The sequence below is a fragment of the Nilaparvata lugens genome, chromosome 12 (assembly GCF_014356525.2).
Source record: "Nilaparvata lugens isolate BPH chromosome 12, ASM1435652v1, whole genome shotgun sequence".
Classification (NCBI taxonomy): domain Eukaryota; kingdom Metazoa; phylum Arthropoda; class Insecta; order Hemiptera; family Delphacidae; genus Nilaparvata; species Nilaparvata lugens.
In genome coordinates, this window is record NC_052515.1 from 5,851,328 (window position 1) to 5,863,921 (window position 12,594).

Sequence of the window (12,594 nt, forward strand, 5' to 3'; positions counted from 1 at the left end):
TGCCGTTGCAACGTGGACCTCAAAATAAATAAATACTGACGACCTCTCTTACGCTTGGGTCTCAATTCAAGGAGGGGGGGCAGAAGCTGAATTTCGCCAAATTTGGGGTCTATCATTGGGAGCTTTTGGATTGGGGACACCCCTATCACATTCCATTTATCTATTTCGAATTGACTACTGACTACCATTTGTATTATTCCTGCCTTCATAAAATTAATTTTCATTGTTGATGAGTAGCCTATTTCTCAACGTATTCAGAAGACTCATCCTACTTGATAAATTGAGAAAAACTGTTGATAATGATTGCAACAAGGGTTGAAAGATCTACTTTATTCACTAGGTCTGATCCATCTTCTATCGTTTTTCATATTGAGATATATGTTTTAAAGGTTCGTATTACATGTTATATCGATGCTGAACTGATGTTTAGATATTATAGAGCTAACCTGTTTCACACTATTTTAACTTCAAAGTTGGAATCTTCATCATAGTACCGTACTAATTACAGTAACCATAATAATATAACCATATTACTGTATAACCACGGTTATAGTACTGTGGTACTAATAAACTTTTTTTTGCACAAGAGCTTCATAACAGAGAAACAAACTCATTTCACATGAAGCAGTAGCAGATAGTCTACACAGATAGAAAAAAAATACAGTAGTTCAAACTTTTTTATAACCAATGCAGGCTAAATTTAGAAAGGGACGTCAATAAATTAAATAGAGAAGGTGGAAATATAAGCATTCTGAAGAATACCTGAAGGATAAATATAGTACTGAAAATGTATATGAACAGTTTAAAGAAAAATCAAAATTTGATGTTAACTTGTCAACCGAAAAGGAATTGAGATGGTAATGAATTTATTGATAAACTTATTTAAAGTATAGAGAGAAATTCATGAAAGGGCAAGGAATAATTTTGTGTTTGTACTTGGTAGTTATCTTGAAATTTTGTACTTGTAGTTTAGACGGGTCAACTTCTAAGGAAGAGTTAATGGAAGCAATCAAAACGGAAGTGGGCTTCCCGGAAGTGGAGTGGAACCAACGCCTGAGGTCATTTGCTCTCTCGCCCGCACAAGAAAAGAAGGGAAAATAAGTTATTTTTGCCCCTTGAGTGGTATGAGAGAAAAGTGCCTCTCAAGAAAACTCCATGGAATCAAGAGATGGACCTCTTCAGTACTGTGGAATATCAGTCTGTAGTCCATAAAATTCTGGTCGACATTAATCATTTCCAATACTCAAACCCAAAGATATGGTGGTTACATATTTAATCATCCTGGTTTTTATATTTTATCCATGAATAATGAGGTAGTCTATGTATTATCATAGTTTTAAATTTAGAAATATGGGCTGAAAGCCTCTTGGTTTGAATCTGTAAACATTTAATGAATATTATTGTTGGTTTATTGCTGTATGAAAGATACACAAGGAAAGTAGTGCAATATGAGTGAGCACTAACAGATTTATTTGTTCTGCGTATTTTTTAATTTAGTTAGAAACTTTTCAGAAATTTATTCATTATGGTTATATTGTTATTTCAATTTAATTCATTCAAACTGTGTTTCTTTCACATTGAATAGTATAGAAGAGTAGGTATGCAAGAGAGAACAAAACTACTAAAATTTATGTTGCTTTCCATGACGAAACACTATAATTATAATAACTTTGTTGTAGTTCAGACACTGTGTTATTTGTGAATATTTGAAAAAAACACTTACTTTTCTTGGAGTATTGAGGAATGCATTACACTCCTGAAGAGGAGCTTCATCAGCCTCTGAAAAAGGAGTGAAATGCATTCCTCAATACTCCAAGAAAAAGATGTGTTTTTTTCAAATATTTACAAGTAACACAGTGTCTGAACTACAACAAAGTTAAAACTATTGAGTTTAAAATAGCAAGCACAATGTCTAAAAGATGAATTTGTAATAGCCTACACAATACACTCCAAATTACAATTCCAATGAATGTGTACCTATATCATAATACAGGGAATGAGTTTGAATAGGATGGAGGGATAGAGCACGAAGACACTTTTCTCCTACCTCTTTCTCCTTTATATCTCTTTCTGACCCAAGTTAGCTAGGAGACCTATATAGTATTACCTATTCATCCCTGTATTATTTGAGACTTTTGAAAACCACTATACCGTATAGTAAAAATAGTTCTGTTTGAGAATAATTCAGTTTTTCATGTTCCAGAGTCTCCATCATATCCTACATCCACGTCTTTCTGATCCACTTTGAAGAATCATAATATTATGATGAAAGTTATTAGAATAATGTGTAATTCAATAAATAGAAAACAACAATAATGCAAATGATTATGTCTGGAGACTAGTCATAGCCAGTAGGCAACCAAATCAACAGGACTTAATAATATTCTGGAGTCTGGAGCTTCAGGAATCACCGCGTAAAGTCTAACCAACAAAACAATAGACCAGAAAAAAGAAAAATTATATAACCACTTGAATAATCATAGCGCGGAGGCAGCTATGGTTATTGTTCACTGTATTATCGAGTTAAGGCGGTCGGGAAACATTTTTTTCTTGAAGCAGTGAGAGAAAAAATGAAGGAAGGAGAATAAGTCGAGCATGAATGATGATGCGCGCCGGTTTAATTCACACCGTTTTAAAGAGTGGGTTAGTAACAACTACAATGAGATACACTTTGAACAGTCAGCGTTCCTCATTTATTACATCGATACTTCTCACTCATTCAATGCTGACAGTTTGCAGTGATACTACAAGCTACTGAGATTCACTTCAAGTAGTCAGTATGTGTTAAAGGTAACATCAATGCTTCTACAATCGATCAATGCTGACAGTTTGAGGTGGGCAACCTAACCAGGGAAGTAGAAGTGTTGTGGTTCCCGCCCTGGAAACTGCTGTTGCAGTGTTACCAACTGCTGTTACATCAGGAAGGCGGGAAGGGATGTGCCACTTATTTTTTTTCGCTCGAGTGTTATTTCACTGATTAAATCACTGACTCTTGGGCTGGTCTTTGCGGCGGAGAGACAGAGAGAGAATGAATGGGAAAGAAGCGAGAGTGCTAGCTGATAGGAAGGCCGGCTGAAAGTGAATGATGTCTGCACTGGCATCGCTGGTAATTGTGTCAGTTGGTAATATTGTAGGTATCATGGTGTCTTTTTGCCTTGGTACAGTGTTATTTACTAACTTTATGTAAATAAATAATTTGAACAGTCTTTCAAAATTTATGAGAGAAGTAGTTTTGGGCTGAAAACCTCTTGGTTTTGATTTGTAGAAACCAATAATAATAACACTCTCCACTGTCGAAAACAATACATAATACGATGAATAATAATATATAAGACGTTTGATTGATTGACAACATATGAATAGGCTACTCTCAAGCAAGGGTTGATGATGAAATATAATACGTAGCCTATTTGATTGACAACTTGCACAAAAGCCGGTTACATTTTAATCGTGATTAATCTCACGAGAACCAATCAGAGAAGGCGTTTTCGAAAAGAATGCTTCTCTGGTTAATTCTCGTAAAATTAATCACGGTTTAAATTTAACCGGCTTTTTCGAAAAGAAGACTTGGTTCTCGTGAAATTAATCACAATTAAATTCAACCGGCTTTTCTGCAACCGGCACATAGAAGGGTACATAGAGGAGTTGTTGCAGGCCTGAGAAATTTTCAAGAATGTCAATTTAGTTGTTATTGTGAGTGCGTTTTGATACTTGATGCTTTTCACTCTTCCAATGAATATTATTGCAGAGCTTTTAGCTTCGTCTGTTAAACGTATTTTCACAGCAAGGAAAGTATTTAGTTGGTCTTTTTTTGTGTAGTTGAGAAGTTGATATTGTGGTAATCATTCATATTGAATGAAAAAGACTAAGAAATTTTCAAAAAACCACTGATTTATTGATAATTAGAAAGACCGGTTTCGGTTATTACATTTCGGTTATAATTATCAGAGATTGACAATGGTGTAATAACCGAAACCAGTCTTTCTAATTATCAATAAATCAGTGGTTTTTTGACAATTTCTTAGTCTTCTTCATTCAATATTTAGTTGGTCTTCGATACTCTGGTGTGAGTGTGCCACACCATACAGATCTTTTTACCATATTGAATAGGATTTTTTATACAGACATTTTCACCTTCTGGAATAGGCCTACTTTCCAACGGTATCTCTTATGCGAATATACTAGTAACTCATCATACAAGTAGTATTTATCATCTTTCTAGTACACATCGCAGATCACATCATACTAATACTAGTTAATTCCCATACTATATGAGTACTCATAAAGGGAGTCTAGTCCCACAAGATGTCAAATTATCTTTTGCAACTCGTTTCTTTGTAACTGGGCACCCGCCGAAAAACCTTCAGGTTTGGCAGGACCCTCAATTGTTTGAATTGCGAATAAAAAGTTTCATTTGAAAATGAACTGAGTAAAGCTTGAGTAATAAAAACCTTTTATACTATACTACGACTTCCTACTACTAGCATTTAGAAGAGATCAGATCACCAAGTAGGCTACAATAAACTAGGTAGTTTTAAATTCCATTTTGTAATTCAAAATCAAGAAACTCATATAAACTCATTAATAGGTGCGCATCATTTCCAAAAGCTGCGTTATCAAACCATAGAAAACAAACGATTCTCTAGTCTAGTATATCAAATGTTAAGTATTCAACAATATGTTCAAATGAATACCGGTACTATTATTACTATTTACCATTATACTATATATTATACAGAGTGTTCACGAACTCCTTATCAATACTCTAGGGCATGGTTTCTGGGTGAAAATATCTAAATATCATTTTTAAATTGCCCGGAAGTCTTCATATATCAGTTAATATTGGTTCAATCTTGAAAAATCTGGTACCAATCGTTAGGTACTGTAATTAAATTCACTAAAAAAGTTATTAACTAAGTTATTCCTGTGACGTTTTTGTGGAACCAACGGTTTCTGAGTTTTTTAAGAAATACAATTTAAAATGGCCGCCATTTTGTTTTATGAATTTGAAAAATCATCATAATTTTTTGTAGCTTTGTCTAGTTGTTATAAATGATTGTGCAAAGTTTCAATTTCGTATGTTTAACTATTATTTAGGAAAAAATTAATAAGAAGCAACATGGCCGCGGTGTGAGTACCTGAAGACTTAAATTCGAATATGATATTTAGATTATGTTTAGATGATGATTAGATATGATATCCTTCTTCCAATGAATAATGCTCTAGAGTATTAGTAGGGAATCATAAACACTCTGTATGGATTGTAGGTGCAAATAATATCAAGATACAGTGAACAAACCCAATAAGATTCATTCATTGGCATTTATTCAAATTCAAATGACTAAGTAATGATATTATTATTAAATGAAAATCAAAATTATTTGATGAAAATTATTATGTATGATTCATAGACACTACACTCATTTAAAATATAATTTTAAATAAATTAGTATGCTCCTAGTAATTTTAGATTAATAACCCAATTATTATCCAAATAGAGAGCTCACGAAGTCTAAAATACGAATTATAGAAGTCAAAAATGAGGCAGTGCTTGATTTTACTATGAATTATTGAGGAGACCGAAATACATTGTTTTACTACGGTACGAGGTTTTTTCAACGGACCGAGCTTTCACTACGAATTATCTAGAGGATTACGAATTAAAGAGGTCCGAGTTATCGAAATTCTATTGTATTAAAATCAAAAATAGATATATGAAAGTGAGAAACTATATTTATTATGAGATCTATTGAGAACAAATCGACACAGTAGCCTCGTTGAGAAGTCGGACATGACTTTTTAGCGGGAACCGGTGGGGGGAAGAGGGGAAATGGGTAAGGGGAGCATTGGAAGGGGGAACTAAGTTACAATCAGCGGAGGAACAAGACGGAAGAATCACGGTTTACTTTCCCCGCTACCTCGTAACCGCGTGTGACGCAATGACGACTCATACCCTCTCACTCTCTCTTCCTCACACACTATCCCCCTCAGTCACTCTTTCTCACACCCACTCACTCTCTCTCAATCCGTCTCCTTCCGACACTAACGAAGGTATACCCACCAAAGAAGTGGCGGTTACACAATTTCCACTAAACATCTCGCGTCGTGGCCCACTCACAATGGGAATGGGTCGGAGTAAAAGTAGGACTGTCTGATTACAGTCGGATTCACTTTAAACTGCCAGCGTTCCTCATGGAAAAGCACCAATCCTTCCCTATCAACCAATGCTGACAGGGTGAAATAAATAACTGTGTGTTTCTAACTGGCAATGAGCCTTATAAATAATAGCATTGCTTCCCGTACAACAAATGCTGACAGACTGATGTGGATCTGACTGGAGAAGTAGGTAGCTTATGGTTGGTTGTTGCGTATACTGCTGCCGGTCATTGAGGAAGAGAGACGATAAGAGATATGGAAGAGGAGAGGTTCAAGTAGGAAGAGGAAGAAGTGGTAGAGAGAAAGAGGAGGCGAAGAAGAAGGTATAGTGAGGTGCACGTTATAATGACAGTATTTGATCAACTTTGGTTTTGCTATCCTTGTCTATCATTCGACAAAGCCGGTGGTACTATCCTTTTCTAGGTCCACAACGATGACAATTATGTTTTTGACAGTGTAGAATTATAATTATTAATTAATGCAGAGAATCGGCATCGCTATTCTTCTATCTTCATCCACTGCCATTATAAGGTGAACCACACACTATAGATTAATAATACTGAAAAAGAACTGAGGAAGAGATGTGTGAATTGAGGTGAACTTTAATTTAATTGCAAAATGATTCGTGCTAAGAATAGGAAGCAGAAATGAGAAGAATACTAAGAAAGAGCAGGAGGAAGAGAGAAGAAGACCTGGGAAAAAGAGGAGTACTTCAAGATGGTCAAGTTGAATTTTTATAATAGGGATAGCAATAGGGAGAAGAGAGACGTTAGAAATAAGAAGGAATAGAAAGGAAAAGTAGTAAAAAAGAAAGAGACAGTGCAGTAAGAGAAGGGTGAAACGAGTAAGAAAAGTCTACAATATGGAGTTCATTCTTAGTTATGTGAACAAAATGTAGTAGAAATAGGAGCTCTACCGTTCACACTGGTAGAGTTTAGTCACCGGAGCCCATTCTGCACAACTTTATTTGTACGATAAGACATAAGATGTCTTATGGGACATTAACGGTCCCATAAGACACCAAAGAGGATCACTAGCCTTTTTTTGCCTGCTTATTGTTTCCTTATATAAAAATACTAAACTTCAATCGCCAATTTCGAAATATTTATTTTTTTAAATATTATAACAATCTACTCGACTTTCTGAGTCCATAAAAGTTTGAGTTTTGTTTCTACGACCAAAAATAATGATATTTTTTGTAAAAAAATCGAAAAGTTGCTCTGTCCAAGAATCAACAATGTGAATGAGAAGAAGAAGAAGAAGAAGAAGAAGAAGAAGAAGAAGAAAAAAAAGAAGAAAAAGAAGAGGAAGGAGGAGAAGGAGAAAAAGAAAGAGGTGAAAAATAAGAAGAAGAATATTGTGTAAGAGAAAACCACTGAGAGTTTTCTAGACCTCTCTCAGTGACTAGACACTAGAGGCGAGTGTTCACTAGGTGGTTCCCCTCAAAAGCTATAAAACTTATTACAAAATCTCCAAAAACCTCAATTATAGTAAAAACTGATAGTTTTCATTCAATTGGCATTTGTTAAAGAGTTGTTTGAAATTTCCAGAAGGTCTTCTCTCTTCTTACATACACGTTTTTTTGTAACTTTTAATTTCGCTTCCCACATAGAGAGGAAGTTGAATCCCACATTGCGTAGTTTATATCCTCCCTAACGGTACACCACCTCTATCATCATTGAAGGAAGCCGATTGATACATAACCGTAGATCTATAATTATACAGCCGATATAGTATAACAGTAAACATGACGGAATAATAATGGTGATAAAGATTGAGATAAAAAAACTGTCTGCCGACTTCCCGACCGCGCTGTTGCCAAACTTTGCGGTTTAGGATTGCGCCGCCTGTTTGTAGGTTCCGGTAATAGCGCACAGTCTGGCAACGCCGCTTCGCTCCGCCAAGGCTGAAAGATGGTCTTCCGGTTTTATTGTTTTCCAACTTAAAAATCATATCTGGGAACTGGGAGACGCTGCACTAGCTCACTGCGACAACAGAAATATGAAATGCTTTGCACACCAATCTATCCTTTTTTACAAAATATTGTTAAGATATATTAACATATATAGAAATAATAACATATTTAGAAATTTACACTTGAACATTGTACTTTGAGCATAATGATGTGATACTTGAATTTATTGATTACCCTTTGATCTGTAAGTAGAATTGTTGAATGCAATCATAATCTCCAACACCATCATTCATTTTTTTATTCCTATCTTATTACACATTTGGAGGAGGAAAAACACCAATCATATTCTAATATAGCACGTCTACTTCATAATAAATCTGATAACCGTATTTCTTTGGAGTTTGCTCTTGCTTCTGCAATACAAATATTAAGAATCCTCAATATTTGTTTATATGAATTTATAATGAAAAACTGAAGTACCTATTCTAGATTTTTTTAACTTTCCTGTAGTCTAGTAAGGAAGGAAGTGTTGACTTGAACTGTTATCTTCAAATTAGAACTGAGGAATAGACATGGAGACTATAAAAAGTATGAATAATGTATTAATGTGGATGAAGACAGTGTCTATTTCCTCACTTCCCTGAATATGATAAAAGAATTGTAATTGTTTCAAGTCACAACCGCTTTTCAACCATACTCTGAAAACAAGTTGCATGCAATAATATGAGTTATTATAATAGTTGAACCAAATTTCAAGTACCTAGACTTCTTATTATCCGTATACATCACCCTTTCTAATAAAGTTGTACTGTTTTAGTCGACCGATAATCTATAGAACCTAGAACCACGGAATAAGCATACCAATAAGTAGTGCTTCTTTCCTCTGTGCTAGAACCCTGTAATTATTCACAATTGAACAGTTTCAATTATTGAACAGCTAAACTACAATCTAACTTTATAACTTCAAATATTTCAAAATGTGAAAATCTATGGACATTATTTATGAATCTGATGATTTACAGTTCCAGAAATTTTCCAATAGAGTATAGTACAATCATTATTACAACAAAATTATCCCCCATTTGGAACATCAATTATTTTAATATTTTATTGAAAACTGTGTACTATTTATATGTGATAGGCGGTTTCCATTCACTGATTTACTTTTTTCAATAATGTACTACACTAAAATTCACAGGAATTAAATTACTGCTTTTATTTAATCCTAGGAGGGCAAAGTTAGGGATTAAAAGGAATTATTCTTTATATGATAACTTCATTTCATCAAGGAGATTCTCTCTTCCGGGGAAGCTTGCATCAATTTGACAAATTAATATTTCTTTAATTTTTTTACTGATTTCAAGCATTCTATTGATTCAAACCTTGAATTTTAAAACACTTAGTAAGTGAAAATGCACTTATGATCGTTTCGACCTGGTGTGGGTCATCATCAGACAGGTCGAAACGATAGTCACTACCAAGAGTAAGTGCATTTTCACTTACTAAGTCTTTTTAATATTCAAGTTTTATTCCATTAGTGGAAAAGTATGGATATGCAACAGAGCTATTGATTCAATTGATCTACAAGAAAATTGTTATTTTCCAAGCTCAGTTGGTTTCTACCTCAGAGGTTCTCTTTACATCTTTTTTCTTGATAAGCACATCCGGTTCAGAAGAAAAATGAAAGAAAAAAGCTCAAAGTGCGCTGACAAAACGGGTTTTCAGGCAGCAAAAAATCATGTAAAATCCCTTTTGGTCGGAATTCTAATCAAGCAGAATGTGAAGAGGAAATGGTGACTGGGTATGGAATGTTTCCATGCTTCTTCATCTTCTCCTTTTTCAATCGCCTTCTTGGAAATTATCATCTTCTCCTACATGCATCCTTTCCATCATTCCAATCTCCATATTTCCCTCTCCATCGTCTACGAAACTACCATCTTTCTTTTTCCTTGTTCTTTTCATTTACTAGAATCTTCAAATTTGTTTTTTCATTATCATCTTCTATGAGATGATTCCTTTCCTCCCACTTTTGTTTCTGATTCCCTTTAATTTTTTCCCTTCTCTTTTCTGCTAAACCTACACTCCGTACAAAATTACTTTTAACTTGGAGGAATATGCGGCGCAGAAAAACGGTGGGAGATCAGCCAATTACAGTGATGGATAGAGTCATAGGTGGAAGCGCAGTTGCCAATTTGTCGATTAAAAACAGTCGAGTCAGTGCATGCAGAGAGGAAACTTCGTTAGTTCAACATGAGCGCTTGAATACTCACTAGAAATTAGAGAACGCTGGCCGGTTCAAAACGGTAACTTCGCTGCCTTTGTATCCCTACCGCTCTATGCCTTTTCTCTGCTGCGCATATCCATCTCAAGTCAAAATTTATTTTGTACAGAGTATAAACCATCTCCTTTAACACATCATGTCTCTTATTATCAATCTTTTTTTTCCCAATTTTTTCCATGGGTTTCTTCTTCACCGTCTCCTCTCTGCAATATATCTCATTCCTATTTGTTGAATTTTATTTCTGAGGGTGATGTCCACATGAGCTTTAGGCTTCTGTGTGGGTTAATGAGGCGAATGATAATGAGAGATGAATGGACCTACCGTTTTTGGTGGGTTCCGAACCACCAGGAAACGATCTTCAACTATTGAATTGTATTCAGAGGAGTTGGCCCAAGCGGTCACCATTTCAATGGAGTACCAGACGCATGATTCTTATCTTATCTGAGCGATGGCTTATCAGTGCGACAACTGGGCCAAAACGCTCCCTATTGGTTCTTTTTGATTTGTAAATAATGTATATTATAATAAAATTGTCTCTGTATAACATTAGGATACTAGCCTGGAACACGATGTCTCCGAGCAAGTCAATGACTTAATTATCATAAATCTTTTTCCATCTTCTCAAGTGTTTCATTTCGTTGAATATCATTTCATTTGGATCTCATTGCGCTCAATACAACAGGGACACCGCACCAGGCTTTGGTGTCCGGATGGTGTATCAGAACTGTAGCCCGAACACAGCTGGTGTTCCAGCATGCATTACACATGGACACCAATGGTGTTTAACTGGTGTCCTGATAGATATATAGAATGACTTTTTTATTTGTTGACGTGGTGAAGTTTGGTCAGTAATGTCCACTCTATCACGTCGTTAGAAAAAATACAAATTCAATACAAAATCTACAGAGATAATAGAGAAATTTGAACAAAAAATGACAGTAAATATTAGAGTTCAATATCAGAAAATAAAAGAATTTGAAAATAAGTGTTTTTCAATTAACTAAATAACTTCACTGCTGAAAGTGAAGGCTAAAAAATATCAAAATGTGTAACACGGGCCCAATACAGTTCTGATCTTCCAACATTTTTTTAGGGAATCATATTAACCCTCCCTTCCAGCACAATCGGTTTTCATGAAAGAAAGCGCGCAATTATTATTGTTATCAATCTGAAGAAAAATTGAATGTAATTATATTAAAAAAAAACCATGGGTTTTATTGAACCAAAGTAAAAGTGGGTTACTGTTACTACCTATCTCTATGAAGAAGCTTACTTACTACTTTTTAACTCTCTTATATAATGCGGCATGTAAATTTTTACGCTCATTATTTTACATGGGAACTGGGAAATGTATAATAATTTTGATGCTGCATAATGAAATGGTAAAATCTACGATCGTAGGGAAGAATCTAATGCGCGGGGAAATTCGGTTACACGGAAGAGATTGGCAGTACTGCGCAGACACCGGTGTTGAGTTTTGAGTAGGAAGCCAGTTCAACTTCAACTCAGCTGGGTTCGTCGTTCAAAACTTTCATTGTTCAAGCATCCCAGTTGTGTTCAAGTACTTCAAAATTCAAAAAACAATTTCCAAGTGATCTGTAATTAGTGAAAATTAACAAGTGAAGTGACAATGTATCAGTAATCTCTTCCAAGTGCTACCGTCAGACTTTTTCGCGTGTGTAAAAGTGTCAAACAAATTAACCCTACTTTTCGGATAAAACAGTTCACACTTGTTGAGCTGTAAGTTTTCAAGTGACAATATTTTTAATTTGTAATTGTTTAAGTGCTCACGGATTCCATGGATTATAATAATTAAACATCAACTCCCTTGGACAAACTTCTTTCATCTAACAAAAGGTAAGTTTGGTTGAGTGGAATGTTTTTGTTTTTATTGTATAAGATTCATTAAAAAAATATTATAGGTACCGGTACCGTATCTCTTGATTCTCTTCAAGAATTATTCAAAATCAACTATACCAATCTATCTATTGTTTAGATGAGTCACTTGAGTTTTAGACTTGAACAGGTAAATAATATTATGCTGACAAATTCTTTGCTTAAGTGAAAATAATTTAGTTTTCCATATTCCATGTCAGTTTTAAAACTATCTACTGTATAAACGAATTAACCCAAAAACCATCAAAATTCGTAATATTATGTTGTTTCTTCTAAAGAATAAGATGCTTCGTTCGGAAGTTCATATATTTCCATCACATTATATTTGAAGCAGAACAATTCGTGA

The 12,594-nt window shown here is 34.7% G+C and overlaps 1 protein-coding gene across 6 annotated transcripts in view; it reads left to right on the forward strand.

Moving 5' to 3' along the window:
• The first annotated feature begins 11,831 nt into the window (after window positions 1-11,831).
• The window catches only part of LOC111049514 (ets DNA-binding protein pokkuri), a 69,116-nt gene continuing 68,353 nt past the window's right edge, over window positions 11,832-12,594 (forward strand). For 5 of the 6 annotated variants that reach the window (XR_005572609.1, XM_022335597.2, XM_039438799.1 and 2 more), the window contains exon 1: window positions 11,844-12,209. The gene's annotated coding sequence lies outside the window, so the exon portion shown is untranslated. Of the gene's footprint in view, window positions 12,210-12,594 lie in introns of all 6 variants that reach the window. The other variant, XM_039438803.1, reaches the window with a different exon arrangement.